Genomic DNA, 24,944 nt, shown 5'->3' on the forward strand with positions numbered 1-24,944 from the left:
TGCCCCAGCTGCAATAAAACATGTCTCTCCTGTATTGGTCTCTACTGCCACAACAGGCACTGTAACTCTCCAGCAGTTTGACTTTAGCCCCTGGATAGCACACCTGATGGCCATTGTCTCTCAAGACAGACTGACGCCAGCATTAGTAATCTCCCCCCAACTGCTTTCCCACTGAATGAGGCAGAGAACAGTGTGCAGTTGCTATGACAGCTTAGCAAATAAAAATATTTTCTAGGTCATGGACACACACACACACTTATAATAATCTTTTAAAGGAAATAAAATATCAACTTCATAAAAGCTTTCAGAAATGAGTGCATGGAAACAGTTTTAACAAAGTACAGGTAAGGAAATTAGTGGCTGTTTTTAAGCCTGCAATGTAATCTATCAACTTTGTTATTTACTGTAGTCTCATCAGTGGTTTGTTATTTTAGCATTAATCCTCAGAATGGATAGAAATCTGGTGTATTATAAAGAGCACAGAAGACCACCTGTCCTTGCTAACATCTGTTAGCTATAAACAAATTCCTGGATAAATTTTAAATGTTATCAGTTAAGTTCAGATATTCTCCTGCTAATCAGGCTACCTCACAGCTTCTTTTTAATTTGGTAATACTTTTTTTAAAAAACCTAAATTGTTTTATTTCTCTTCTAAAATCAGGTACAATGGCAATTCTTTTACAGGAGAAAAGAAATACAGATCATCAAGTCAAACCAATCTTTTACAACTTCTACAGGAAAGAATAGGAAAAACTTCACATAAAAATAGTCACTAAAATTCAAATCTAACTACTTCATTTGGTTTATTTTTGTAATATCAGGAGAGATGAGAAGCTTCAAACTTATTTAACTACTTTGCTATGTGTGTGTTGATTTCTGCAAAGTTAATAAACTGTCCCCATGATAACATAAAAAGTTGATTTTTCCCTGTCCATTTGCTACTTTTGCTTGGTGCAATAGTTTTCCTAATAGTTCTCTTTCTTTATTTGGCAACTGAGATTGTTTTCTAGGGTCTTCTCTTACCTACTCCGTATCTATACCTGCTGAAAGAATTAAAATCTCTTCCTCCGTGGTGGTAAAAACAACACACCAAAATTTTCTTCCATATAATTTGTTTAACTTGTCACATAAAAAAAGAATCTTCTATAGCTCAACAACTGAAGGTGTGTCTCACACACTGCAATTTAGGCACGAGGGCTGAATTGTTGCATGTGTTATGTCTAAAACATCTTGTTGCAGAGGGTTGGATTCTGAAGCAGTCCTTCCAAACCCATGACCTTTAATTGCTTTTGGAAAATAGCTTAGTCCAAGTGAAGGACATATTTGGTTGGTGATTTAAAACAATTTAATGCCATCTGGCTTTTTCTATGGACACTTTCCATTTTTCTAAACTGAAAAAAGAGCAAAGCATTGCTCCTGATTTTCGTTCTGTCATGCTACTGAGGACTAATGAAGAAATAATTATGTCTGGATAATTAAGACTGGAAGAAGTTTAAAATATATCTTAAGAGCTACTATAAAATTGAGGAGTGCTAAAATGCTAAGGGAGAGGAAGATGTAGAATTACAGCGGTAAATTTTGTTTGATTTAGGGTGAAATTGAAAAGGAGAATGAATTTAAATTTAACTGGTTAAAAGGGTTGTTGAATAATTGTTAAAAATAAAAAAGGATGCAAAAAAGGGAAGGTATGGGGAAGTCCGAGAAAAGAGGCTCATGAAAATAAGGTTAAGAAACTATGAATTTATGTGTTTGTTTGTTTGTATGTTGTTTCTGTTGTGTTTTATAAAATTGGAAAACTAATAAAAAATTTATAAAAAAAAATGAAGAAATAATTATGGACCTGTAAAAGGGTATAATTCATAATGACTGAAAAAAATCATTAAAAATCATTAAAAACACACACCAGAGTCTTGAGGTCCAGTTCCGAGGGCCTTCTGGTGGTTCCCTAACTGTGAGAAGTGAGGTTACAGGGAACCAGGCAGAGGGCCTTCTCGGTAGTGGTGCCTGCCCTGTGGAATGCCCTCCCATCAGATGTCAAGGAAATAAACAACTATCCGACTTTTAGAAGACAGCAGAAAGCAGCCCTGTTTAGGGAGTTTTTAATGTTTGATGTTTTATCATGTTTTTAATATCCTGTTTAAAGCTGCCCAGAGTGGCTGGGAAGGCCCAGAAACTTGGGTGGGGTATTTTTTTATATATATATATTTATTATTATTATTATTATTATTATTATTATTATTATTATTAAATTCAGACGTTATTGTTATTTATGTATGCCACTACTGCAGTATGTGTTTTGTTAGCCCCAAAATGGAAAATGAGTGAGGTCCCAAAGAAAGAAGAGTGGCAACTTAAGCTGATGGAATATGCACAGCTTCGAGACTTAACATATAGAATAAGAGAACAAGAACATACGTTTAGAGAAGATTGGAAAATGTTTATTGAATATATGGGGGGGGGTAATTGTATACACTTGAAAACACTGGCAGCATTAAGATAAATTCAACAGCATAAATAAGTTTTGATGGATGTAATAGTGGAATATTGAATGGTTTAGTTTATGTAAAATATGAAGGGATTTATGGTATGCAAAATTAACAATGGAAAGAGAGGAAGGGAAGTCATTGATATTTTAATGTTTAAATGAGTATTCAGAATTGTAAAACAGTGTGTGTGTGTGTGTGTGTGTGTGTGAAGAAATAATTTAGGTTACAATCCTATATGTGCTTACCTGTTAAGTCCTGTTGAAACCAATGGGGTTTGTATCTGTGTAGGCATGTATAGGCTTGGCTTGGTATACTTAGGGATGGGGTAGAAATTTGATTCACTTCACAACTAAAGGTGAAGCTGCCTAATTTGCACTTTTCAAACTAATGTGTAGCCCAAAACAGTTCTTTGAATTTTGCACTTCTCTGAATTTTGCAATGGAATTCTCCAGCCAAGTAAAGTGTTTCAAAAGTGTACATTCTAGGACAAAGTCTGCATACAAATTCATGATTATTCAAGAATACATTAAATTAGGGGACACTGCTTTGCAAAAATGTGTATTTTAGAGAAAAATGTGCATTTTAGGAGAAATTGAGCTAAAATGCTGGTGAATTTTCATGGGGACTTTTTTTTTAAAGACTGACTTGGAAACGTGGAGAACTGAATTTAATTTTGTAAAAATGAAAAGCTGAAATTGACCATTTCACCTTTCCTCAAGCATGCTTACTGGAAGTAAGCCTCCTATCTCTCTTCTGAGTAAACAAAGTAAGTTAAGTTCAACAAAATGTTGGATAATGGCTAGACGTTACTCTTGACTCTCCAACATGGAGCCTTCTTCCCAGAGGAAAGGCTTCTAGGCTGTTTCCATCAGTTCATTAACTTGCAAATAGGAACGTGTGAAGTCATGGTGAGCTTCATCCTAGGATTTCAAGTGCATTGTATGTTCTCCTCTTCCTCCCCTCTGCAGTTGATTTATTTAATAGTTTGTCAAACAGCTTGCCCTCCTGCAGCTTGGCAGATGGAATGGGCTTTTTGGCTTGTCCATCTTTCCAGCTGCAGAGCCATGACTGTTTGGGAGCGCCGTGCCCAAAGCAATCATTTGGGCTGAGAATATGAACATTGCCCAGGGACTTGATGGCAACCAAAGCAGCTGCTAGGGATATTTTTCCTAAGTAGTGATTATTATTTTTTCCATGCCCCTTATGGACTTTTTGAAGTTCTTTAGCCCCAGCGATTGCTGGTCTGGCAAAAGAATATGCGGTAATAAATGACTTAATGGCTGAGGTATCAAAATACATCCTCAAAGAACCACTTTGTTGTTTATAGCACTTAGCTTGGGCGGGGACCCTCCCACCCACTACCAAAGAACAACACATGAGAGTCATATTTCCAGTTTCTATCTCTCTGTCATTTGATTGGTATTAATGCATTTTTCATTAAACTGCAGGGGTACGGATTATCTTTGATTTCAACTTGACATTGCCTGAATGAATCCATTGTTTCTAACTGGAATTTGGAAGCACATTAAAATAAACAGAGCTTATTTGAATACATTATATGCTCATTAATCTAATGAAAAAGAAAAGGGTGTCTCTCTCCCCCCACCCCCGGCTAAGAATGTGAGGTGCCTTTCCACAATGCAGCAGAGAATTAGGTGTACTTAAGACCTTTGGTCCCAATGGGCTTAAGCGTTCTTTACCTTGTGCTGGACTGTGACATCTGTTCTTTAAGAAGTCTCCGTTTCATCTTTGTGAAAATAGAAATTAATTAGTATGGTATATTATGTAGCCTAATATTTATTTTGGGATGGTCCTGCAGGCTCCTATCACTGACTTCCTTATATCCTCTAGGCTCTTTGCATTCACTTGATGAGAGGAATTCAAAATTAGTCACGCTACTTCCATGACAGTTTTATTTCAATGAAGTCATTATGAGTTAGATTCTGAGCACTAGGGTAAGTGCTCAGTTTTTAGATTACTTGGATATTAAGGGTGATGTCCAACTATGTCATACCCAGTGTAAACTTGTTGAAATCAATATATTTAAGTTCCTGACAACAATGAATTTCAAGATTTTACTGTGAACACGTCCAACAAGTGAAGCGAATTCCTTTTAGGTTTTCAGTCTCTGGGTATTATGTATACTTATTTATATTGTAACTCTATAAACGTTTACTCAACGGTACTTACATCCAGGCTAATGTGTATAGGTTTACAGTCCTAGACAATTTTCATAGTTCAAAATGTATTTTTCTTATTTCTTTTGAAATACTTGCTTAATTTATCATCCAGTATTAATGGATTTTCAGTTTCACAGCTTTCTTTTTCTTGTCTTCTCAATAAGTTTTTATAAGGTTAGAAAAATCATATCTATTAATCAAATCAGTTGTGTTTGGAAGATCAACAAAGCAGGTTAAATGCTAGATAGTGGAGATAAACTTGAAGAAATATCAGATAGCTCTGGATTTGTGGTGGGCTTGTTCTGTTCCCTTATCATGTCATCCAGATAGCTAAAGAAAATAATCTACTGAAACCCTATTTCACATCGAGATTCAATATCAAGGTCTAACTTTCTCCTGCTTAATTTACTATCCAATAAATTGTCAACTGAGAGCATTGTAATCTCCAGACCATTTTTAAAATAGCAAGTGCTGGTTATTTTTATATAGGCAAAGCATTTTTACACTGACATTTAATGAAATTTATAAACGTTATCTGGAATCTTGGAACTAGGAAAGGTTTTCCTACAATTATGTTGCTGAGCAAGATCCAGGCAAGAAAGATAGCATGTTATAGCTTGGATGAAAATGTGCTTTTCACACACTGAACAGGACATGTGAAAACAGCATCTACACATGCAAGTAATCAACACAACTCAAACCACCACTCATTCGGGGGTCCCGATCTCCCTCTGTACCACTGTTGGCCTTTATTACTTAAGCTGCTCACCTTTGCTATGATCGGTTTCTTTGTCCGCCCCCCCCCAAAAAAAATAAATAAATTATATGCTCACCTCTTCCATCAGGTTTCCTAAACTGTGTACTTAGCAATTCAACTCCAAATGAGCCAAATTAGTAGATGAAACCAGAGTTTACTTTCATTGCAGGTTTGTCAATGTAATTAGCAAACAGAAGTTAATTAAGATAGGTTTGTGGTTTTTTTTGCAAACTATTAGAATGTACAAATGGAGCAGAAAAAGAATAGACTTTAATCTCCTTCTGAGGGTTTGTGCAACGATAAGAAGTGTGAAAGGAACTTCCAGATAACAGTGAGTTCTGCTAAAGTGGGAGGAAGAGGAAGGTAGTTCAGCTGCAGGCATAACAACTAGGTTGAGAGAGTGGCACTACAGTTGTTATTTCAACTTTGCCATTTGTGTTGGTGCCTCCCGCTAATCTCTTTGGATCAGCAAGGAATTGGCATGGCCCAACAGAGACCGTAGATTGCAGGCAAGTAGATACCAACCAGGCAGGTATTGAGCTGAGCAGATAGCAAATTAAGCCAGTCGGCAGTAATGTGCTATCTGAAAGCTGTACCTGGGAATGTAAGGTGCCTTATACTATGTCAGACAGACCATTGGTCCATGTAGCTCAGTATTGTCCATACCAAGGGTGGGGAACAAGATGTCTCCTGGCCACAATTCCCATAATCCCTGACCACTTGCTATGCTAGCTGGTGCTGATGGGGTTCTAGTTCAGCAACATCTGGAGGGCCATAGGTTCCCCACTCCTGGTCTACACCGTCTGAAAGAAGTCCATAATTTCAGATGGGGAGCGGGTCTCTCCCAGTGAACCCAGGACCTTCACAAGCGAAGTATGTGCTGTACCACTGAGCCATATCCCTTCCCAAGTAATTACTTGCTCAGACTGGACACAGTCAAGAAGTTTTATATTGCCGGATCAGAACTGATTGGATGTGTGTAATGCCTGACCACTGCTCAATTGGCAGCAGCAACCATACCCACCACCCTCTAGCTATGGACAGAGATATTGCTGAAACACAGCGGAGAGAAGACTCAACAGCTGTTCTGACAAACTAACAGTGAAAACAAAGAGAAAGGTTTTCACTACCAGAGTCCTGGATCTGACATCTCCAGAACAATGTCTAGACCCAGAGAGGGGGTCCCAAATGTCTGGAGCATCGCTGGATTTATCTGGACGGATTTCAAATAGTTATTTTGCTCAAATTCAAAGGGATAGGGGGCAAACTAGATGTGACAACACCCTTTATGTAAATGTTTCTTTAGAATGCAAACAGCAGGTGTAGGGGGGCCAATAAGGATTGAATCTCTGTTGGGTGGGTAGTTTTTTAAAAAATGTTTTGCCAACCAGCAAAGGAATAAAGCAGATTAATCTGGATTAATGCTATACTAGAACAACTGGTTAATATTTGGGCTGAGAGCACAACCACAAGTTCTACAGTCTCACATATATTTCAGGGTGTTGGGAGATAACAAAAGCTGCATCCTTGAAAAACCGCTGTCCACACTCTCTACAGCTATAACAATTTATGATTAAAATGCTGCAGACAGTGCAGTGTATAAGCTTTCATATTGCCTACATTTATGAAGTATGGAAGCAGCAGCACAAAGCTTGTGAAACCCCTTTAAGTGGAACAAGTCATGACAACCACATGAAGATTTCATTTGTATTCCCTTTCTGCATGCCTAGGGCAGCCAATCACTTTAGCATGGTATGTTCTCCTCTCAAGTGAATCACCCACTTAACAGCTTTAAAAAGATTTAAGGAGTGGATTGCAGCAGGCGAAATTATCTGGGCTTTTATTTCCTCTTGAAAGTACTTCAGCATCCAAATAATCTAACAGGTAAAAGCTGTGAGGCTATGGAAATAAAACGCACAATCTACAGATTCTAGGCTCTGGAAAATTATTATTCTTAAATTAAATCTATGAGCCATTCAAACTTGCAGAGACATAATTTAATATGGAAATGATTTATTCTACAAGATACAACTGGCAATGTCCCGCACTTTTCCCGATCCAAGAAAACCTTGAAGGATTCTGCTGTGTATATATCCAAGACCTCAAGAATGATCCAAGTCTCACATGCTATGTGCAGGTCTAACCACTACCAGCAACAAACATCAGAGCAAAGTCAAAATGTCACTTTCTCAAAATAAATATTGGTTGGAAAATAGGTTTTCCTATTTGTGCTTTACACAAACGTAAAATGTTCACCAAGGACATGTCAGTGGGTTTCAAACTTCACCCCAAATACACCATTTTGCAAATGATTTCCTATGTCCTTCATGAGCTGATCTGTCACTCCTCTGCCCCCTCCTCCACATCCATGTAAAATATTTAGTATGGGACCTCTACTTTCACATTTGTAACTCAAAGTAGGGCTGAACTAAATATGCCCATTCCCCATTTATAGGCTGGATGGTGGGGCATTTGGGCTCCCCCCCCAAAAAAGCATAAGAAAACGTATTTTCAGAAATGGGGGGGAGTTTACTTTCCACCCCCACCCCGTTGTTTCTTTCATTTCTCCATTTTCATAGGAAAGGACTGCTTACCGGCATCAACTGGAAAAGACAATTGCAGCCCAGCCCAGCCCAGCCCAGCCCAGCCTCCAAAGGTTTGGGAGCATCCATTGGCTTCCTGCATAGCCAGCAGATGAAATCAGCTCCTCCATTGGCTGCTGGGGTGGTTAGGACTCTCCCTGCCAATTTTCAATTTGAGCTGGCAGGCAGGGAGTGGTAGCACCCTGGTTCTAGGCCAGACTCTAACCTGGCTTCAGTCAGGTCCACCAATTGCTCGTCAATTCTGGCTGGGCTGGCACCCAGCAGTGAAGGTCGGCATTGGATTTCCCACCCTCCCTTTATGATGTGGGACACTACACCCGAGGTTGGGTGGGCAGGGCATGTTTGGGCCTTGCTGTGGAATTATTTGGTCACCGTATTTGGGGTCAGGGAAGAATTTGTTTGCAGACTAATTGGAGCTGTCTGGGGCATTTGCCTGCCTCATAGCAATGGGTTGGCAGATAAGGCACTGAATTGCTTTGAGTCCGGATTTTCACTTTTTGAAATAGACCCCCTAGTAAAGGGGTCTGGTGGGGATGCCTCTGTTGGGATGCAGCCAAGGAATCGAGGGCAATTGGCAGGCCCCCAGGTGGCCCCAGCCAATGTGCCGGGTGATTTCCATTCCTGGCCTGGGATCAGCATGAAACTGCGACTCTAGCTTCTGAAGCCTTCAGCACGCACACTCAGCGGACTAAATAACTCTGCACAACAGAAATGGCAGGGAGAGGCTGTGATGAGCATATTTAGAAGCAGTTTATTCAGCATACATCAGGATAAGATGAAAACATGTCTTCTCTCCTTTGTGTCCAAGCAAGCAGCATAAGCAATAGCTATACACAAACGGAAGTCCCCAGAAAGCTGTTCTGGAGTGTAAACAGGCATGTGACATACAACAGTCATGCCTGTACTTAAGGTGGAATGGAATATCCTAACAGCCCATATATCCAAATGTGGGTTGACAAGCCTCAGATCCTCTACAAAATGACAACCTGGAGGGACTCCTCCATTTGATGTGAGTCATGGGGTGGTCCTCAATCCAGTATCAACCCTGATGGAATAATCAGCCAACAGATTAGACTGGTTAATACAGAATATGCACCTAAACCAAGACCATACAACTGCACTGAATAAAGTGGCCAATTTAATCCCAAGAACTGCCTTTATTGTTTCTTTATTATCGTATTTTTTGCTCTATAAGACGCACCCGACCATAAGACGCACCTAGTTTTTAAAGGAGGAAGACAAAAAAATAAATATTCTGAATCAAATGTTGTTGTTGTTGTTTAGTTGTTTAGTCGTGTCCAACTCTTCGTGACCCCATGGACCAGAGCACGCCAGGCACTTCTGTCCTCCACTGCCTCCCGCAGTGTGATCAAACTCATACTGGTAGCTTCAAGAACACCATCCAACCATCTCATCCTCTGTCATCCCCTTCTCCTTGTGCCCTCCATCTTTCCCAACATCAGGGTCTTTTCCAGGGAGTCTTCTCTTTTCATGAGGTGGCCAAAGTATTGGAGCCTCAGCTTCAGGATCTGTCCTTCCAGTGAGCACTCAGGGCTGATTTCCTTAAGAATGGATAGGTTTGATCTTCTTGCAGTCCATGGGACTCTCAAGAGTCTCCTCCAACACCATAATTCAAAAGCATCAATTCTTCAGCGATCAGCCTTCTTTATGGTCCAGCTCTCACTTTCATACATCACTACTGGGAAAACCATAGTTCCAGTTACAGATAGGTAGCCGTGTTGGTCTGCCATAGTCAAAACAAAAAAAATTCCTTCCAGTAGCACCTTAAAGACCAACTAAGTTACTTCTTGGTATGAGCTTTCGTGTGCATGCACACTTCTTCAGATACACTGAAACATAAGTTTCCAGACCCTTCTATATAGTGAGAAGGTGGGGAGGGGTATTACTCAGAAGGGTGGTGGGAATGGGTGATTGGCAGATAGCTGTGATGAGCCTGTTGACGACTCTTAACGACTGCAATAGGTCTTACAGGAAAAAGCAAGGGGTGAGAAGGTGAAAAATGGCTTTGTCATGTATAATGAGATAAGAATCCAAGGTCTTTGTTCAGACCAGGACTCTCCATGGTTTTAAGTTTGGTGATAAGTTGCAATTCAGCAGCTTCTCTTTCCAGTCTATTTCTGAAATTCCTTTGTAGTAAAACAGCTACTTTGAGATCTTGTATAGAATGTCCTGGGAGATTGAAGTGTTCTCCTACTGGTTTCTCTGTCTTGTGATTCCTGATGTCTGATTTATGTCCGTTTATTCTTTGGCGTAAGGTCTGGCCTGTTTGTCCAATATAGAGCGTACATGTGGCCAGCATGATTAAGCTGCTTCTGGTGAACCAGAGCAGCGCACGGAAACACCGTTTACCTTCCTGCCAGAGTGGTACCTATTTATCTACTTGCACTTTGATGTGCTTTCGAACTGCTAGGTTGGCAGTAGCAGGGACCCAGCAACGGGAGCTCACCCCATCATGGGGATTGAACCACCGACCTTCTGATCGGCAAGCCCTAGGCTCTGTGGTTTAACCCACAGCGCCACCCACGTCCCTTAGTTATAACTAAAAGCCATTGCTAGAACCATCCTCCATGGATTTTTTTTCCCACTTTAAGCCTTAATTTAAGGCCACTTATGCTGACATACTTAGTGTAATATCCTATTGTAAGGCTACAGAAAACAAAGGAATTGAAGTTCTGTGTGTATGACAGAAGGGAGAGGAATCAAGTCTGTAATACTGTTGTCTTAATACACATTGCCTCCCATTTTTTCCCCTAATCTGCAAACAGACAGACATCTGAATGGATTTTTTCTCATGATAACTTGCAGCTTCAGAACTGCTTTTTTAAAAAAGAAGTCTACATTATTATACGTGAATAGTAATTTCAATATCTTTGATGCAGTGCCTATGTTAAGAGCACTAACTATGATGTTCTTGGCATGTGGTCTGCATTTATTGAAAGAAAATGGCCCTCAAATATCTTTGTACAGACTCTTCATACAGGACATAAAGGTAGTTGCCAGTAGCAACAACCACAATTATGCTTCTGTTACCGCCCCTATTAATCCTGCCAAATGAAGGTCTCAATACTCACACTTCCCCGCACCCTTAAAAAACAAACCAAACTCAGTTTATTAACAGTTATTTTAATTCACCACCATGGATCTATGAAAACGCTTTATTACATATGCTAACCTGAGCAATTGAAAAAAAAATTCAAAAAAGAATGCATAAAAGACCCCCCCACACACAAAAACCCCCCCACACATTTCGAGACAGATTCCCATCCAGTTGCAGACTGTTCTCTTACAACACAGAAAAGACATTCATTAACATCCAGAGAATGTCACAAGAATGTCCAAATGGGACTGAACGTTGGATTTGTGGTTTTCTGTGAGTTCCTTCTTCCCCTCAAAATGCAAACCTTCTTTTTTAAACTTGAGGATGTTGCAGTCGTTGTTTGTGATATGGGATAATGAGGGAAAGAAAAGAAATAATTCACTAGCAAGCCTTTGGGCAGAAAGCAACTCTTTGTACTGATACCCAAAGGTCCCCCGCTTCTTCCTGCTTTGAGGGCTGTCAACAGAACGGTGAGGGAATTTCACCCCTAGTAGGAATTAAACAGAACCCTGTTCCTCATGAGGCTGACCCTGTGTGGAGATGCTGCTGTTATTGAAAGCACCCACTGTATTTTGTCCAGCCATTTAAAGCACAGCCAGTCGGCCCTCCATCCGATTGGGGTGGGAATCAGGATGGTGTGAAGTTGGCTACTGGCTGCCGATGGGTATGAATTGTCAGAAATGTTGCTGTAAGCCCAACAGCACAAAAGATGGTCAGATCTGCTGTTCATAGGGGGAGTCCTGTCTTCCCTCCTTCCTCTTTTTAAGGGGCAGAACAGGAGCTTCCACTGGGAAAAAAACCCCACTTCCACTGAAACAGTCATCGCCAGCGTGGTGTAGTGGTTAAGAGCAGTAGTCTCGTAATCTGGGGAACCGGGTTCGATTCCCTGCTCCTCCACTTGCAGCTGCTGGGTGACCTTGGGCTAGTCACACTTCTCTGAAGTCTCTCAGCCCCACTCACCTCACAGAGTGTTTGTTGTGGGGGAGGAAGGGAAAGGAGAATGTTAGCCGCTTTGAGACTCCTTCGGGTACTGATAAAGCGGGATATCAAATCCAAACTCTTTTTCTTCTCCATAATCAAACAAGTATGCTAATCACACCAATTGTTTTCTAAACTCCCTTTGATATGATGAAGGAACACTCTTAAATGGACATGCAATGGCAATCAGCTCCTAAAGCTCAAAGATAAAGAACGATAAACACCACAAATAGAATTCAGCCAATATTAAGCATGTTTGCATCCCAAAATCTGCTTAGCTTTGACTGGATCATGTTGAATTGATTATAAAAATTTAAGACTTCTATTTCTGTTGTGGTGGCCTCTAAAGCAACAAGGCCTGAGTTGATCTCCTTCTCTAAGATCCCGTTGCACGGAACTGCCTCTTTCCCCCACAACCTGCTCTGCTGCCTTTTTCCCCATCTTCATTAATCACCCCTAACATGGTCCAGTTGCTATTCCTTTGCTAGAATGCAGTCTGCATTTTCCAGGAACCTGTGAGGAACCAATCTACACCTTCTACACCAATGGTGTTGCTGAGGGGCACCCATCTCTCAGTTTCTCACCAATCACAAGCCACAGTACTTCCTCAAATCAAAAAATAACTAGCAATGCCAACTAAGCAAGAACACAAAGAACTTGGTAGTAAACACACAGAACCTCAGTTAGCTAATGCATGAGGCAATTATCTCACCTGCCCAGTAGACAGGGGACAAGTTTGGCCTACCACTCCAATGGTGTCTATACTTTTTGCTCTACTTGAGGCGATACCTTTAGTATTCAGCCAGAGAGTGGGGAGAGGAATCCTCCATCGCTCCTCATTTGATGCTCGTTTAGCTGCTGTGGTACATCACACCCAGTGATGCTTTGAAGGTCAAGCCCCTCATTTGCTGCTGAGCAATTCAGACAGAGACTAGACTTTCAAACCTCTAATTATTATTAAAAAGTTTATTTTAAAGTGTTGGTTTTATCTAACAATGGATTTCATTTCAGTGACATTTGCCTGTGGCTTTTCTTTGTCTATCTGTTGTAAGCAGCTGCTGCCAAAGCTGCACAGAAAATTCTGGCAGCCAGCAGGTCTCCAAAAGAGGTTTACTCTTTTGAGTGCATGATTTGAAAACAGTTGAGATAATCGCCAATAATCCAGCTGCCTCGGAGGGTGAATTTGAAGTCTGGCAGTGCTTAGCACTGGGTGGTGATGTACCACTTTGTCTCAACCCACCTACAGCCCCATATTTTCCTTTTGGCCCTTCAGTGTTTCCTCAATAATATCCATCACATAAAATAAAAAGGTCTGGAAAGAGAATTTTAAAAAGACTGCCATTATTTTAATGGCAATTTTAACCTCCACCCTATTGCCGTTGTGGCTTAGGCAAATTGAAGCAATACTGATAAAATACAGAAGGCTAAAAACATATGAAAGATCATATTTAAATTACTTTTTAACTATGATCTTTTATATGTTTTTAGCCTTCTATATTCTGTCAGTGTTGCTTTAATTTGCATAAGGCAATTATGCAAAACTATAATAGAATGAAAGTAATATAAAAACTGATCTATTAAATTACAGAGAGCAGAAACATCACTGCACTATTTGAAAGCCTTTCCATTTTTTAATTTTTTAATTTTTAAAGGCAGTGGCGTCAGCAGGTGATACATGCCTTGGAGGCCAGATCTGCTGCCCTTGTGAATACTGCTGCCCAAGTTGTCTCACCTTGCCTCATGAGTGGGCCAGCCCACATATTATTATAAAAAGGTTTCCTAGCTGGTGTAGCTGATTTCCTTACAGTTACAGTTGTACCTTGGTTGTCAAACACCCTGGAACTCAGACGTTTTGGCTCCTGAACGCTGCAAACCTGGAAGTGGTTGTTCCAGTTTGCGAATGTTCTTTTGGAACCCGAATATCCAGCGGGGCTTCCTGCAGCCAATCAGAAGCTGTGATTTGGTTTTTGAACGTTTTGTAAGTCGAACAGACTTCCGGAACAGACTCCGTTCAATTTCCAAGGTACGACTCTATTTCCTTGTTGCACAGAAATAGGTTGCAGTTAGGGATGAGTGAATCGCCAGTTTCACTTTCTCACACTTTCTCCTTTTCCCCCACTCCTAAATTCAATTCTCCACATTTCCACATCAGTTTGCCATTTGGGTTAAGAAAAAAAAAATCTTCATGAAAATTCATCAGCATTTTTGTGTGAATTTTTCCACCTTTTTAGAAGATGATTTACCTCAAAATAATGCATTCTTAATTGTTTGCATGCAATACTTGGATGAAGAACTGCTCTGCAAAATGTGAAGTGCGAAGTTTGAAGGGTGACTCTGTTTCAGCCCCTATATGACTTTGGAAAGCTGCAAACTAGGTAGCTTAGCTTTTAAATGCATATTGAATCAAGTTTATCCTCCACCCCGAGCTGTAATGCACTGGCTCAGTCCCCACTTGTCAACCTCAATATCATTTGTTCAGCTCATTATATTCTCCATTTTATTTGTGATAAGAAATTATTCTGTCGTCATACCATTGCTACCTTGATGTGTAGCATACGTAGCGGTTGATTCTGATGACAGTTCTAACCCCAGCCATGCCAGAGTTAAATTTCCCACAGTCACGCCCCCTACCAGCACTGATTGGCCAGTGGGGCCCTGCCCAGCGCCAGTGATGTGGCCTGGATGGCACGGGGGGGGGCATCAACTTCCGGGTCACTGCAAGGGTCCCGGTGCAACACCGCTCACTGAAAAAAGTGAGCAGACTTCTAAAACAATATGAATCCAGAAAGCTGCGACTTGCCAAAACAGTTAATAATTAGTCTAATTCATTGTCTCGGAAGGAGGTAAGATGACAAGTATCATATCACAGACGCCTTTGAGCTGCCTTTGTGCCAATTGTCCTATATGCCTTATGTGCACTTGGCTTTTGAAAGTTCAACACAAAATCAGCTGGCATACTGACAGTTCATACTTATTCTAATTGCTATAATCTAGTAGAAAATTACCTTGGCCAATAAATCATTTGCAAGCATTCCTGCATAAAATAAAGCTTGCTTTTATCCAAGTGCCAGCTGCCAAGGGTTGTGCTCTTTGTTTTTTTTTTTTTACCCCTGTTTTTGACAACACAAAACTTTGGATACAAAACCTATAAATTTAACCATCAATACTGGCATTATTAAGGAAAATTAAACCAGCTATGCCTCTTTTCTATATCCCATTTCTACCTTTCATTAGGAAAAAGATGTATGAAAAGAAATCTTATTTAACTACTCTTAGTATCAATTTCAAATTTGCTATTACAATACATTCTTCAGGCAATCTCCTGCCGTAGTTATTAGCGTAAGAAAATAGTATTTCAATGTTCAATGGATGCATACATAAGGAAATATGGATCAGAATCATGTGGTGTGTTTGGGATCCAAATAATTGAACTAGGGGGATTTGAAGAAATTGCTCTCTGCGAATTCCAAAATCAATTGATCTGATCTGCTTCTCCTGGACTGATGTGTGGATGGGGACAAATCCATTATTGGGATATTATACTTTTCAGAATTTTGCAATACAGGTTTTTAAAATAAAAAAATGCATCAAAATGCCTATTTTGATAGGAAAGCCATCTAGAAATGCCTATTTCTAGTGAAAGCATGTCTAATTTTCATATGTAAATGCTTTTTAAAAAACCCAACAACCTGCAGTTTAATGTGGAAAGCAGGATGAAATGGGAAAACATATGACACGTGAAGTGTCATACAAAAATTACTGGTCCGTATATTATTATCCACAACTAGCTTCATGTGTTCAGGGGGTCTTGGTTTTCTCAGGTAAGTTTCATCAGCTGCATAGCAAAGAGCTTTTGAAAGTAAATACACTTTTCACAACAGATTGTGATATGGGATTGGAAGCCTGCTGTCCAAAGGAGAATACATTTTTGAAAAGGAATAGCACATTTTGGCATCCATAAAGTACATTTTGGAACCCTACTCTCTCCCAACTATGCCCCAAACACACGTCTACTTTCAATGTATGGCATTTTTCAGTAGTTTTTGTTCATTTATCATATTTCTTAAACCAGGACTGGCTTTTCCGTTCATTCATTCATTCATTCATTCATTTATTCATTTTGTATACTGTCCTTCATTAGAAGATCACAGGGCAGTTCACAACATAAAAATAGAAAATAGGATCACAAAATGCATGATAAAACAAACCAAACCAACCAAACCGATGACACCCCCCCAAACACATTTAAAAGGTCATAGAATTTCAATCAGCCAAAATCCTGGTTATAGAGAAACGTTGCTGTTTGGTGCCTAAAGATACGTAATGAAGGTGCCAGGCAAGTCTCCCTAGGGAGAACATTCCACGAAGGGGGAGCCACCACAGAAAAGGCCCATTTTCGTGGTTTTCAGCTAAAAGGGGGGGGGTCTTCTAGTGAGGATGGAGGAAGGCATGCTTCTTCCTGTTTCCTGAACCTCTCTGAAACCTTTTAACAGTGGCACTGACCTCAGAATTGTACTTGTCAAGAGGGAGAAGGGGCCCATTTGCAAAGGTAAAAAGAGGTGACACTGCCCCCCCTTTCTGCTCTGTTGGTAGAGCTCACATTATCACCTGCTGGTTAATTCAGTAATGATGATGATGATGATGATACTCACAAGCCTGCTCCGCCCCCCCCCAGTAACTTTCAGTAAGTTTATGAAGATGGTAACTGGGGCGTTTGCCCTCCTAGGTGGGTCATAAGGAAAGGGTTAAATGAGTGTGTAGTGATTGGCCAGTGGGAACCCAGGGGGAGGAGTTAGAGTTGGAGTTGTTGGGAAGTCAGCTGGGAGTTGGAGAAGGAAGAGGGAGGATAAGTCTGTGGGTTGGTTGAGTTTTGATGTGAGAGAGTGAGAGAAACTGTTAGGAGGAGTCAGATAGACAGTTGGGATAATCAGTTAGATGTTATTAGGAAGGTATAGGCCGGTAAAGAAACTAAGATTAAGAAACTGGCAAGAAAAATTATCTGAGACCATAAACTTATTAATGCTTATAAAATAAACTTGCTTAATTGATTTAATGTTAACAACTGTCTGAACTCCGTGTGTACCCAAGAGAAATGAGTTGGTGGCAGTGGAGAAGCAATCACAGCGGTGGCATGGGGATCAATAGACTGTCAAACGTCCGGGGAACCTATGTGATCGCGACAGTAACATTTTAAGACTGATTTTTTTAAAATAATGAAACAGTTTGAGACATGAGTGGTTAACCCAGGCATAGGTAAACTCCTAACAGGACCAGTGGTCAGGGATGGTGGGAATTGTAGTCCCAAACATCTGGAGGGCCGGAGTTTGCCTATGCTTGGGTTAACCCATAGCAGTTAAGTCATATTCAATCCCCACTCAGGCAATTCCTGGTGCTTCCAGAAGCCCCTCAACCATGTGGCTTCTTCTTAAAATAAGAAAATAATAAATTTTAAAAGAAGTCAAATGAGTTAGCACCGATGTCTTAAACTGTTCTGATATTTTTATTATGACCATCCTTAAAATGTTACCATCTTTGTAAAATCACTGTCGAAGCATGACCACAGTTCAAGGGAAGAGTGGTGAAATCTAACTTTGCACCTTCAACGTATTTTAATAATTTGGTAATTGTGTTTGGCCACATATGGCCTCCTGGGATTTATAATTAGGAATTCACAGATGATTAAACACAGCTGGCTTGCATGATTACATCATTCCAACTAATTATAAATAGGTCATTTCCTTCAAATATCCAATATATTTACTGTGGCAAAGGGTTTGGGGAGGGAGAGTTTAGCAGATAAAAAATATCCAGTAGAATTTCGATAAATGTCGGTAGGATGAAAGGCAAAATGAAAAGCATCTTTCAACTGCATGACATTTATAACATGAGAAAATAACCTCTTTGAAGAAGAAATCCAGTATGAAGTTATGCTAAATGGGGTACAAATATTATTTATGTAGTAGGTGTGCAAGCTTTCTTAAGTCGATTGGCTTGACATTTTTCAAACACCCGTTTTTGATGCTGTCAGCCAATTCTGATTTCTACTTAAATCACACAAACTATAATAAGCATTAGCTTTCATTTTAAAAAGCTTTTAAAAAGCATTTCATTGGTTTTTAACAACAGACCAGCCTCAAGGAACTATTTTTAATATTTGACAGCGCCTATAATTCCTCTGCGGCATTCATCAGTCATATATGCTCATCAGGCATTCATAAATGAAAAGGACAACATGCAGGAATTGAACTGAGATGGCGCTAAGCCAGAAATCGCCCTAGACATTTGGGTGCCTGAGGCAGAAAATCCAAATGGTTCCTGAAATTGTGGGTGTCTTTTAAATGTGAAAACTATATAACCGACCATTTGCTAACCTTCCATTGTACCTCAAAATCTGCTGTCGGAAGTTGCCAGCCTCATTCTGCGTAAATGATAGGGCTGGTTTCAATTCTAATTTGATGGAGTCATAGAACAGTAGAGTTGGAAGGTACCCAAAGGGTCATCTCGTCCAACCCCTGCAATTTATAGGTTAGCAGTTCACCTTGGGTACCATTTCGCATCTTAGTGGTGCTTATTGTGTTTATGTTAAAGGCCACCCTTTATGAATTACTGCTCTCGAAACTGAAGACCAGTTCAAGATGCCGCTGGACTAAGACTCTCATTAGCCCCAGACGGCATAGCTGGTGTCGGCTATCCCTGTTGTAGACCATCCGAGGCTTCTCTACAAAAGTGTATGTGTTAAACCTGTACCTGTTCTGATGTTACTACACTTGCTCTCTTCCATGCTTAAATCTTAAAAGCAAATGTATGTGGAGGTGGGTGCGTAGGAGTCCTGTTAGAACTGGCCCACAGAAGTGTAATGTAAGACGTGTCTCAATTAGAAGGCAACTTGTGAAAAGAAGGCTACAGTCCTTCTTAACCCTTGTTATCTATTTATTTACATTTATCCTCTAAACCAGGATTTCCCAAACTTGGGTCTCCAGCTGCTTTTGGACTACAGTTCCCATCATCCATGACCACTGGTCTTGCTTAGTTGGGGATGATGGGAGTTGTAGTCCAAAAACAGCTGGAGACCAAGTTTTGGAAACCCTGCTCTAAACCTACTCCCCTAATAGTAATAGTAATTTATTATTTGTACCCTGCCCATCTGGCTGGGTTTCCCCAGCCACTCTGGGCAGCTTACAACAAAGATTAAAAATACATTAAAATGTCACACATTAAAAAGCTTCCCTGAACAGGGCTGCCTTCAGATGTCTTCTAAATGTCACGTAGTTGTTTATCTCTTCCCACAACCACTTTAAATCTACCACGAGTGGATTTTTGCCCAGTTACTTAATATAAATATATACTGGCCAGGATCAAATGAGACCTATGTACAGAGGCAAAGTATGGATGGGTTGCTGATTTTCCCTCATTGTTGTAGCCCTTTACACCCAATGCAATGCTGAGGTAAGTGGTCCCTTGATGGTTAGGGACAACTTGGGAGTGGGGCATGAGGTACAGCACAAGGATAGGGTGACTGAAAAGGCCATACATGGTGCTTAGGATCCTGAGAACTATATATGTATATATATCCATGTTAATGGTAGCAATATGGTTCTGTAGTCCACTGAAAGCTAAATGGTTGGTGCAATCTGGCTCTGAAAAGGAAAATGAATACTCACTGTTGAGTTTCCTTTCTGTGCTCTCCAGATGCAGACAGTCCAACAAGTGACTGGGTAGTGGGTAGTGCCCTCCCTCTTGGACTGAAGGCAGGATCCTGACTGGACAATGGCCTCTGGTCCTAGGGAGGAGTACACATATGCCTTACCCAGACCTAAGGTCTGAACAATTAACTAAACTAAGAACCCCTCACATAAAATAATGGTATACCATCAAACCATCTTTAAGTGATTGGGTAACAAGGTTTTCAAAAGCAAATAGCTAGTTATCACCTTAGATCCATAAGCGAGAATCTAAAATTGGAAGCACAGTATTTTTGCTTCAAGGACATAAGGGTGAAAAGCTCAAGTCTGATGTTTTCCTGTCCTTACTGTCCAGAGGAAAATGTGCTGCCATGTTACAGTGGACTCACCAAGCTAAAGAGAGTCTTCCAGCCATGTATGATGGCGCATGGGGGCTTGATAAAACTCCTGCCTGCCTGGGATTGCAAAGACGAGGGGGGAAGTGTTGTCAGCAAGCCATAATATGTGGCTGGTGGACAGCATTTGGCTCAGCCAGACAAATGTCACACTGGCGTCAACTATGGCTTGGTTTGGCTTTGGTTTCCCTATATACATGATCCTTGCAATATTGGCCAGCCCAAACAGTCACCTCAAAGTTTCCACCCCATTCTGGTAAATGTACAGAACCTCAAGTAGTTGCCCGATGGCTTAGAATCACTGATGAAACTATTGCTCTTATCAAAGTGAATCACTGATGAAACTATTACTCTTATCAAAGTGACTTCCACAGGAGATACAGTGGTGCCTCGCAAGACGAAAAGAATCCGTTCCGCGAGTCTCTTTGTCTAGCGTTTTTTTCGTCTTGCGAAGCAACCCTATTAGCGGATTAGCACTATTAGCGGCTTAGCGGCTATTAGTGGCTTAGCGGCTTAGAAAAAGGGGGGGGGAGCGGAAAAAAATCGCAAGACTCGCAAGACGTTTTTGTCTTGCAAAGCAAGCCCATAGGAAAATTCGTCTTGCAAAGCGCCTCAAAAACGGAAAACCCTTTTGTCTAGCAGGTTTTTCGTCTTGCGAGGCATTCGTCTTGCGGGGCACCACTGTACTTTCAGTGCTTCTTTTCAGTGCATTCTCATAACCCACCATTTTACAACAGACCTCTTTGCCTCACATCCCTCCCCTAGCCAGTTCACAAAAATGGCCCCACCGCTAAATTCCTTCCATGTGGCTCACAGAGCGGCTAAAATGTGTCCTGGTAGGATTGTGGCAGCTTTACAGCCTGATCTGGATTGATATGAGTTTTCCTGAGAGGAAGTATAATAGGATTATTGCAACTTTTCAGTCGGTTTATTCAGAAGTAAAATTGCAATCCTAATCCTACATTCCTGGGAGTAAGCCCCATTGAATTCAGCAGGACTTCCTTCTGAGTAGACATGGTTAGGGTTGCTCATTCTTGCAATTTACTCAGAAGTAAAGTTGATTTGTTTAAATGGGAATTACCGGTACTCCAAGTTTAAATAGTTTAGGACAGCAGCAAACAACTGCTGTCCCAGATAAGGTTCTGAGAGAACAAACTTTTTCAGATTTATTTTAGTACATTTGATTTCAGGCAAGTTGATACAAGGTGAGAGCAGATAGACGAGTAGTTGTGACAGAGGGAGAAAAAAGGTGACCAAAAAGGGTGGAATGCAGGAAAGGAAGAGGAGACTCGGGTCCGCAGGGAAGGAGATGCTTAGTTAAAGTTAATTAAATTAATATGCAAATCCTATGCATCTCTACTCAGAAGAAAGGTCCATTTATTTTAATGGGACTTACTCTCAAATAAGTATTCAACTTTAATATGGGTTGATTTGGAATGAAAATTAGTTTTATTTAATTGCTTGTTAAAAAAAAAGAAATAGGAAATGGCAAGACTTTGCAAAGTAAAAGAAAAAACACATTTTGTTTTGGAAGTATAACTGGACATTGTTTTAGTGTGGGAGAAGCTATCATCCAACAGGGGCAACGAAGAACAACTGCCATCTATATTAGGTTCTGGGGGTGATGAACCTTCCCCAGAAATCCTGTTCCTTTTTATTTCAGGCAAGTTGACATTAGGAAGGAGCAAGGGCAACCGAAAGGTGAATTTAAAGATGGCAGAAAAGGTGACACAAGGTGGAAGAAAGTGAGCAAAAGGGAAAGGGAAATGAGAGAGGAAGGAAATATCAAGAAGTTGAAATGGAGTAGAAGGAAGAAAGTATAGAAGTTTGAGAAGGTAAAGAGAATGCAGAAGATGACAAGAGCAGAGAGAAAGAGGAAACAGGCAGACTTGTGAAAGAAGGGGAGCCGAGGGTGTGTGGCAACCGAGAAAGAACTGAGAAAATGCAGGGAGGAAGCAAAGGTGGAAGGTGAAAGAACAAAGGCAAGACCGGTGATGGAGGAAAAAGGCAGCAGAAAGAAAGAAGGCAGTGAAAAGTTATAGAAAGTGGTCCAAAAGCTTTTTTGGGTACCAAAACACAAGGATAAATGGTTGTGATTATGTATTTATTTCATAAAATTTCTCTGCGGCTTGATTGTTAAAAACTTCAAAACAGTTTACAGAAAGATAAAACCGAGGAAAATTCACAACCATATTTTCAAACGTACAAAAGTGAAAATCTGAAACAGATTAAAACGAATTGCCCTCTTGCTCAGCATCAACCACAGGCTTAACTGAAAGGGGTGGGATGGAAGTCAAAGAGAGGATACAACTATTAAGAGGGTTCAAAAGTTTCACGGCCAACACCTGAACTAATGAAAAAAATAGTATGCCAAAAGAAAAGCGAAAATGTGGAGGTAGGTCCCATGTTCCTGGCCGAGAGTCTAAAATGGGTCCTGGGTCTGGATTAGACTGGAAGCAACTCTGAGGTGTCAAGCAGGGTTTTCTCCTCGCCTGACCTGGTGATGTCAGGAGTTGAACTCGGGACCTCTCCACATAAACCAGATGTTCAGCCACCAAGAGATGGCAGAATAGTTGCCAGTAAAAAAAATGCTCCCCACTCACATGATTGCTGCAGTGTATGCACCATATTTTTTGCTCTGTAAGACTCACTTTTTCCCTCCTAAAAAGTAAGGGGAAATGTGTGTGCGTCTTATGGAGCGAATGCAGCTATCCCAGAAGCCAGAACAGCAAGAGGGATTGCTGCTTTCACTGTGCAGCGACCCCTCTTGCTGTTCTGGCTTCTGAGATTCAGAATATTTTTTTTCTTGTTTTCCTCCTCCAAAAACTAGGTGCGTCTTGTGGTCTGGTGTGTCTTATAGAGCGAAAAATACAGTAATCTGTTTCCCAAGACTGGATTGCTCATAGTTTTCAGCTAACCTTTCAGTTCAGCCACAGTGTTCAAGTGCCAACTTATCACCAATGGGAAGTCGGTTACATATGTTGCAGCATGCATGGTCAGATTATTCCCCTGAACATGTAAGACTTCTCAGTGACAATAACATTGCCACCTTAATGTATGAAGCTGACCAAGCAATGAAAAGAAAAGACAGAGCAAGCTGTCCTTTTTTTTCTACGGAACCTTATATTCTTGAAATAATTACATTTATTATAAATGAACAAACTTCTAAAATTCAAAAATCGCATTACTATTTATTGTTAGGAGGCAAGCAAGGTTACTCCTAGGAGATACATTAACCAAACTGGTGGGATTTCTGAGAGATGTGTTAGTCGATATGCTTTAGCTGAACATTTTCTGCAGCCGCAACTCGCATACAACATTCCTAGTTGCTATCCCTTGCTTCTTGGCCATCAAAGAAAACTGACACTGCTATGAAGTGTCTAGGCAAATGAGTAATGATCAAAACTCTAGGGTGCTTCTCAAAGTCTCTTCAAACACAAACAAAAAGGCCCTGAAAGGACAAGCACATTATCTGTCAAGAGAACAACAACAAAACCGCTTCCCCATGATCTTTAAAGGTATCGAAACATCAGCCAGGGTTGACTTGAAAATGCTCTCTGAAGTAGCTGTCTCATTATTTTTGTGGTGACGAATCAAAATATTGACAGTCTGAGGTGTTTTATATATTTTGGTATCAACTTTTAGGCCAATTTGGAGGTGACTTTAAATGGGTCTTTGCATTGAACATGTAAGTTTTTTAAAATTATTTTTAAATGCAAGGAACGTCTGGTGCTGTGGGGTGCTGTGGGATTGGGGCTGATAATTGTTGGGATTCTCACCCTTTGGTGGTCCTGTATAAACCCCCACCTGCTATTTGTATTGGGAAGAAACTGCAATTCAGTGGTTCCTCGGTTTTCAAACGTAATCCGTTCCAGTAGTCTGAGTTCTGAAACATTCGAAAACTGAAAACTCAACAGCCGGCAGCTAGGCCTCAGGATCTTGCACTCAGCGGAAGCCACATGGCATGTTCAAATTCTGAGGCGTGTTTGAAAACAGAAGCATTTACTTCTTGGTTTATGGCATTCGAAAACCGAAATGTTGGTCAACAGAGACATTCGAAAACCGAGTTACCACTATACAGAAAAACGCAAAATACTCTCACACGCAGTTTGGCCCTCTGACAAGGTAAGAGGAAGCAGGCATCTGCCCCTTGGCACTATAGACAAGAATGTGAAGTGGATTAAAAAAAAAAAAATTCTAAGAATCAATAAAGCTGTTTGCATTGAACATTCAGATAGCATCATCTTAATTGCCTTTCAGGTGGAGAGTTTCTACAACATATTTATTACAGTTAAAAATCAATAACCCTTGTATAAAACCACTACTTAAGAGCCGAAAAAATGTCTGTTCATAGCATAAATAAATGCATTCAGAATATTTCTGTTTTTCTAAAGGGCTTGGAGAAGCTGATGGGCAAGATCACCAATGATCTGACCGGTGTACTGCTGTCTTGACTACTGGATGGCATTTTGCAGCCTTGAGGCAGCTTGCACCACTGCATCATGCTGCCAAGGGGTGAAGGAGAAACGTTATCATTTCCCTTCTTCCTCAGAATTCTAACCAGGTGCAGAAGTATGATAAAGGACTCTGCGCCACACAGCAGAACGATACAGACAAATGGCTTATAAAGTACTTGCATGCACAGTTTGGTTAAGTTCCTATTTGTTCATGAAACTCCCTTTATTTGCAAGCATGCTGGCTGTGTCGGATTCGAGGATAGACATAAATGATGCATTAAGGATGTA

The 24,944-nt window shown here is 40.5% G+C and overlaps 1 protein-coding gene and 1 long non-coding RNA gene across 3 annotated transcripts in view; one reads left to right on the forward strand and one right to left on the reverse strand.

The window, feature by feature from the left end:
* SGCZ (sarcoglycan zeta) overlaps window positions 1-24,944 on the reverse strand; it is a 554,931-nt gene that overhangs the window by 73,637 nt on the left and 456,350 nt on the right. The gene's annotated exons all lie outside the window — the stretch shown is intronic.
* Window positions 17,464-22,775, forward strand: LOC307223682. Its single transcript, XR_013842192.1, has 3 exons — window positions 17,464-18,850; window positions 21,390-21,448; window positions 21,863-22,775. It is a non-coding gene; the product is annotated as an uncharacterized lncRNA (long non-coding RNA).

This window comes from Podarcis cretensis, assembly GCF_951804945.1.
Source record: "Podarcis cretensis genome assembly, chromosome: 9".
In the NCBI taxonomy this organism is placed as follows: domain Eukaryota; kingdom Metazoa; phylum Chordata; class Lepidosauria; order Squamata; family Lacertidae; genus Podarcis; species Podarcis cretensis.